At 49.6% G+C, this 6,000-nt stretch overlaps 1 protein-coding gene across 4 annotated transcripts in view; it reads right to left on the reverse strand.

The window, feature by feature from the left end:
* The window catches only part of PAG1 (phosphoprotein membrane anchor with glycosphingolipid microdomains 1), a 107,832-nt gene extending 103,025 nt beyond the window's left edge, over positions 1 to 4,807 (reverse strand). For 3 of the 4 annotated variants that reach the window (XM_085221335.1, XM_085221338.1, XM_085221336.1), the window contains exon 1: positions 4,656 to 4,807. The gene's annotated coding sequence lies outside the window, so the exon portion shown is untranslated. Of the gene's footprint in view, positions 1 to 4,612; positions 4,632 to 4,655 lie in introns of those variants that run through there. The other variant, XM_085221337.1, reaches the window with a different exon arrangement.
* Between the last annotated feature and the right edge of the window lie 1,193 nt (positions 4,808 to 6,000).

Below are 6,000 nucleotides of genomic sequence, written 5' to 3' on the forward strand. Positions count from 1 at the left end.
TGAGAACTGTAACATCAATGAGCAGTGTAGGAACATTTCCTACCATTTCCAGTTATTTATGGTGGGTGAGAAAAATCTTTCCCACATGGAGCAATTCCTCCCCACTCTGCAGACTTATCAACAGCCAGAAGCTTCAGTGGGTGATCAACCACTATGCACCTAAGCTTAGATAATGGTGACTTGCATTCTTATACTGTACCAAAAAGTAAAAGTTAATCACACCTGAAACACAAGAGTTTATGCGAATATAATTTCCCAAGTATCTAAAAAACAAAATTAAACCCCCCTTTTCTTAAATAAGAACAGTTAAGGGCTTTCCATACTGAAGAAGAGCTCTTGATTACTTTTAGAATCATAGAATCACAGAATCATAAGGTTGGAAACGACCTATAAGATCATCTAGTCCAACCGTCTTCTCATGACCATTGCTACCACGAGCTACTAAACCATATCTCGCAGCTCCTCATCCAGACAAGCAAAGCATTCGGAAACACAGAAGAAATCAGTGTACTAACCACCAACCAAGCCCAGCTGTCTAAGTCCCAGTTATTGCCAACAGGATCCCAAACATGACTTTGTATTTTAATATAGAAATTTTATCCCTGAGTTATGTAAATATTTAAATGACATTTATGGAAGTATCATTCCTCACGAGTTTATACTTTCCCACGGAAGACTTCGATCGCAATTAACAATGCTGATCTTTATCCTCCACACTGACTGTTCATTCATCCTTTCTAAAACGAACACTGCTTACATATGACCCAAGAGGGCTGTAACAAGGCAGTATTTATCTGCCCTAACAATCCACCATCACTGTTTTAATTAAACCTTGGATATACCACACTCACAAAATGAAGAAATGCCTCCTGCCCCTCATTTTCACCTGGTCACTCAGTAGCCTGATGCAGGAGCTGCTATGGGGACTGCACGTACCCAGTTGCCCCTACGCTGTGCCACTGAATTGGGCCATAGGAAACTGTGTCCATTCCCAAAGAGGGGTATGGTCTTTGTCAAATTTGACTGATGCTCTTGGCTCGGGCACCACAGTTTGCTCAAGTAACTGTGGAGACAGTGTTGTAAAAAAAATGCTTTCCCACTAAAGAAAAGCACAGTTAAACTGTGTGGGGGTTTGCAGCATATGCTTCAAGTATGGTACTGAGCACCTGGAAGTTCCTGCTGACCGGAGTCCATGAACAGCTTGTACAATGCAGTGCTGCCTGCCCAGCACAGGGTTCTGAGAGCTGGGAGGCCCTGGGATGTGTCACGTGTGCTCATGGGAGACCTGCAGAGAGTCCCTGGCACGGCACAGCCACTCAGAGAGAGACACTATTAGGATAGAGATGGACAACAGTAACTGAAGATATCTGCAGTAACTCTGCACTGGAGTCTTAAGGCTGCAGCTGCTGTATCCATGCACTTCTACAGGGCTTCCACAAGTCCTCATGAGCATAGAGTGGTTTCCAAGCCTAGAACTTACTGCCGGCTGCATTACACAAATGAGCATGCAGTGCTTCCCATTCCACATGTTGGCCAGTAAGCAATAGCTGACTGTGGTGCTCGCTGAAAGTACCGGACCATTCAACTCCTTGCAGGCTCACCTTGAGCACTGGGTGCAGGTTTGGGTGCCACAACATAAGACATAAAACTATTAAGAGAACATCCAACGGAGGGCTACAAAGATGGTGATGAGTCAAGAGGGAAAGGTGTATGAGGAGCTGCTGAGGTCCCTGTGTGTGCTCAGCGCAGAGCAGAGGAGCCGAGGGGAGGCCTGATGGCAGCTCCTCACAGGGAGCGGAGGGGCAGCGCTGAGCTCTGCTCTGTGTGACAGCGACAGGGCCCGAGGGAACGGCATGGAGCTGCGTCAGGGGACGGGTGGGTGGGGGTTAAGGACAGGTTCTGCACCGGAGGGCATGAAACGGGCTGCCCAGGGCAGTGGGCACGGCCTGAGTGCCGGAGTTCAGGGAGTGTTTGGACAGTGCTCTCATATATAGGGTTTGATTTTTGAATGTTGCTGTGTGGAGTTGGGAATTGGACTCAGTGACCCTTGAGCTCAAGAGTCTACAATTCTATGATATAAACATTTAGAAACCTGTGGTCTTAACTGAACAAGAAGCTGCCCTGAACTTTCTCCCTGACCACAGCAGTCATTTGTAGCACTGCAATACACATAAAGACTACAACTGACGGCACTAAGACAGCCCCTGCGTGCTCAGGACATGAGGACGAGAAGCAAGCAGCCATAGCCTTGTGACCAATCTCATTCAGCAGGGCCACAGCCATTCATCCCACTAACATTTCCACTTGAGGGGGGAGCCACAGGTTGGTGACCCACAGCTCAGTGATGGCTCCTGACCACAGTGGAGTTCAGGGGCATTGAGGATGAGCTGCTGGCCCCTCAGCACTGCACATCCCAGTAGTGAAATCTGTAGGGTTCTCAACACCTGGAAGCAGAAGCATCACTGCAGGAGCCTGGATAATGCTGTTTGAATGATTTATGGTTTCAATTAAATGTTAAACAATGTCTTTGAGCCTAGTTGGTCTATTAATCTTATTCTTGCATTGCATTTTGCTGTTACAAATGATAGTGTTGGAACTACTTTGAAAAAGCCCTTCCATTTTCCATTCCCCTTCTCTACTGGAAAGAGGAGGGCTGTGTCCTGTTCCACCCACTGAGCTCTCCAGCACTTTACCAGCACCATCAACGAGCTGATAAACAGATTTAACTCCATTGTGTGCCAATGAAGTCAGCCTCGGGAAAGAGCCTTCATTAACGAAATGCCACTGCACAGCCAGCAAAGAAAACTCAATGCGTTTCCTGTGGATTCCTCGGCATAGTGCTTCTTAAAATGTAAATTAGCTTGAGATATTCAGCATTCCTTATTTCGGACTTGAAATCCAGTTACCACTTTCTGATCAATGTAACTTTAATAGTAGGATAAATTCAGAGTGTAGTTCTGGAGTAGCAGTCAGTTGCATACAATGCATGACCTAAAGGCACGTTCAAGAGCCTGGCAATGAGGGTTTTGAGGAGCAGCGCCTTAAAATGTGTTCCTCACTATATGACATTTCACAAAAGGAACTTAGTAAAAGATAGGTGTGCTTGTGTAGGGCCACATCCCACAACCTTTACTCACTGTTCTGCCTTCAGACCAGTTTCTCTTTCAGAAGTTGCAGATCCTCATTGCTGACCTGAATATTGATTTTATGTTAATAAAATGCTGTGCTGAAATACCGGTTAAAGATAAAGCCGCTTTTGTATTTTTGGCCTGCAAAAAGCTGCACATACTGTGCTCACTATTGTTTTTCAACAGGAGCAAAAGACTCTCCCCTTACACAAGATGCTCTGCAGGCTGCGGAATGTGGCCCTTGTTAAAGAAGCTCAGAGCTGAATGAATCCCTTTCCCAGTGAAAGGAGGCACTTTTGCTCTAACTTAGCTGCACATCTAACATACAGGGATACTCATCAGGATTTAATTTTAAAGATGCAGAATAAGAAACCCAGCAATTTGATATTTCTGCTTCTGCACTGTCTATGGGAAACAGATGCAACAACAAACTACTTCCAAATACACCTCTGATATCTTCAGCAGTGCTTCTGCACAGTCCCTGAATGAACGCAGCTCCAATCACGACTTACCTACAGCTGAGGCAGATTTCAAGAGCACTTGCTGCCGGTTTAACACAGCACTTTTTTTTCTTCTTTTTAGCTTAATATAATAAGAACTCCAGATAAAAGTTAATCGAGCCTGTCTGCTAGGAAGGGGAAAAAAATCTTTCCTGCCTGAATGTTATCTCTGCTCTTTCTCTCTCACACACTTTTTCTGCATTTGTTGCTTAATGGCTCGGTATTATTTCAAAGCCCATTCCTTTTACAAATGTAATCAACTCAAGTACTCAGCACCACAGATGATGTATCGCTCTGCTTAAAACCAAATCTCTGAGGGACAGATTAGAAAGAAAGGTTAAAGAGCTCTATCGTTCAGAGCATTACAGCTCAGACACCTATAAATCATTGGGTTTCTTTATTTAGATAATCGGGTCCATCAGCGCGCGTAACGCTGCACAACTTTCCGCCACGACCGCGCGCCGGGCTCTTCCCCGTCAGAGGCATTGAGAGAAAGAGATGCTCCAAGCGGCAGCCAGGGCGATCCGCTCGGACCCGCTGCCGCTCGCAGCACTCTGCCACGCTCTGAACGGCAGCCCCTACCTTCCCCTGCCGATCTCATCCTCTCCAAGAGTTCCCGAGACGAGCAGCAGATGCCACCGCGCAACAAACTACACTCTGTCACCACGTAACGGGATGTGAATGGAAACGCAGTTCGGGGCCGCCTGGCAGCAGCCCCAGCCCGCCGAGCCGCAGCGCAGCCCGCGCCGCGCTCCTCCCGCAGCCCGCGCCGCGCTGCACCTGCGGCCGCCGCCGGACCGACCCCGGCACCAAATGGCCGCCGGGTGAGGGCAAGTCGGGGAGCGCGGCCGGACCGGGACAGCCGGCGGTGCGTCCCGAGCCCCGCGGCCACCAGCCGAGCCCAGAAGCCACCAGCCGAGCCCCGCGGCCGCGCAGCCCCGCGCAGCGCCCCGCGGACACACACACATACGCATACATACATACACACAGGCAGACGCAGCAACTTCGCGCACCGCCCCCAACTCACCGGCAGGCGCCGGCCCCGCGGCGGGGCGCGCCCCGGCTACCGCCTCCCGCCGAGCGCTGCCCGCCGAGCGCAGCCCGCAGGGGCCGGGCAGCGGCGAGGGAGGAGCAGCAGCAAGTTGCGGCGCGCGGCTCTCTCCTCCCTCCTCCTTCTCTCCTCCTCTTTCGCCCGGGGGAGGCGGAGGAGAAGCGCCGAGCGATGTCCGCGGAGAGTGCGCATGTCCCCGGGCCCTTGCGCGCCGCGCACCGCAGCGCTGCTCTGCGGAGGCTGCGCAGGGCACGGCGTCCTGCGGGGCCGGGGGCGCGGGCACGGCAGTTCCGGGCTGTGCGGCACCCCGGGCTGTCAGAGCTGCCTCCGGGCTGCCTCGCGGTGTAGCTGAGGGGGCTCCGGGGGCCGGCTGGGAAAAGGAGGGCAAGGAGGAATGCGGGCTGCCTGTCCTCCTTCCTTTCCTTTTATTCTTCTTTTTTTAATTCCAGCATGACTAATAAAGACAGGTATTATGATAAAAGGGACATCCAGATCGTTACGGGTGGCTTTTTGATGTAACAAGGTCTTTAGGTGAAAGGGATAACCAGCTTCTCCATCACGCAGGGAAGCACGAGGGCTTTGAGTGAAAGGTACAGTAGCAGCAAAGGCAGGAAAGGCTGCAAAAGCAAATGCCTAACTTAGATCTCTGGAGAATTATTCGAGAAATTGCACAATTGCTGCATGTTTCCACCCACATGGGAGGACTGGGCTAACAGTGAGGTTCTTACTTCCTGAGAACACGCTCAAACCCCATACTCTATTTTGCAGTAACACATATGTATGTCACGTCTGTGGTTTGCTCCAGGTCTGAGCCTGAGTCTGCATTTGATGCTTACCTATGCAGGAAGGTGGTTTCTGGTTGGTCACTTTTGGTTTGCTTTTATAAAAATAATTAAAACAATACCAATACAGCAGCACCATCAGCATTTGCATCATGATCTTTGACAAGGTTATGTCTCAGTGTATCGTCTCCATGTACATCCATCCAATGAATCCTCAGGGCTCATCCTTTCTTCATGTCATTTTACAGTGTTACCAGCTGGTGGGTCCCTTGCTGATTTGATTGCTTATTTTTCCCAAACATGCTTTAAGCTTTTTGCCCAACAAGTCTGTGTCAAGCAGAGTCCAGCCTACCTCGGTTTGTCCACATGGCCCCTGCCACAAAATATGTGTTATCCTAGCTGTAATTGTTGGCTCTTGCAGTACCAGGCTGGTTATTAGCGTTTTATCACCCTGGTGGTATTTTTTCTTCTCTGTTCTTCACATGCCACTGTAATAGCCAAGGCCCTGTACCTGACCTCGTGGTTGTTTTGTCCAACTT

Source organism: Meleagris gallopavo, chromosome 3 (assembly GCF_905368555.1).
Source record: "Meleagris gallopavo chromosome 3, MGAL_WU_HG_1.1, whole genome shotgun sequence".
NCBI classification, from domain to species: Eukaryota; Metazoa; Chordata; class Aves; order Galliformes; family Phasianidae; genus Meleagris; species Meleagris gallopavo.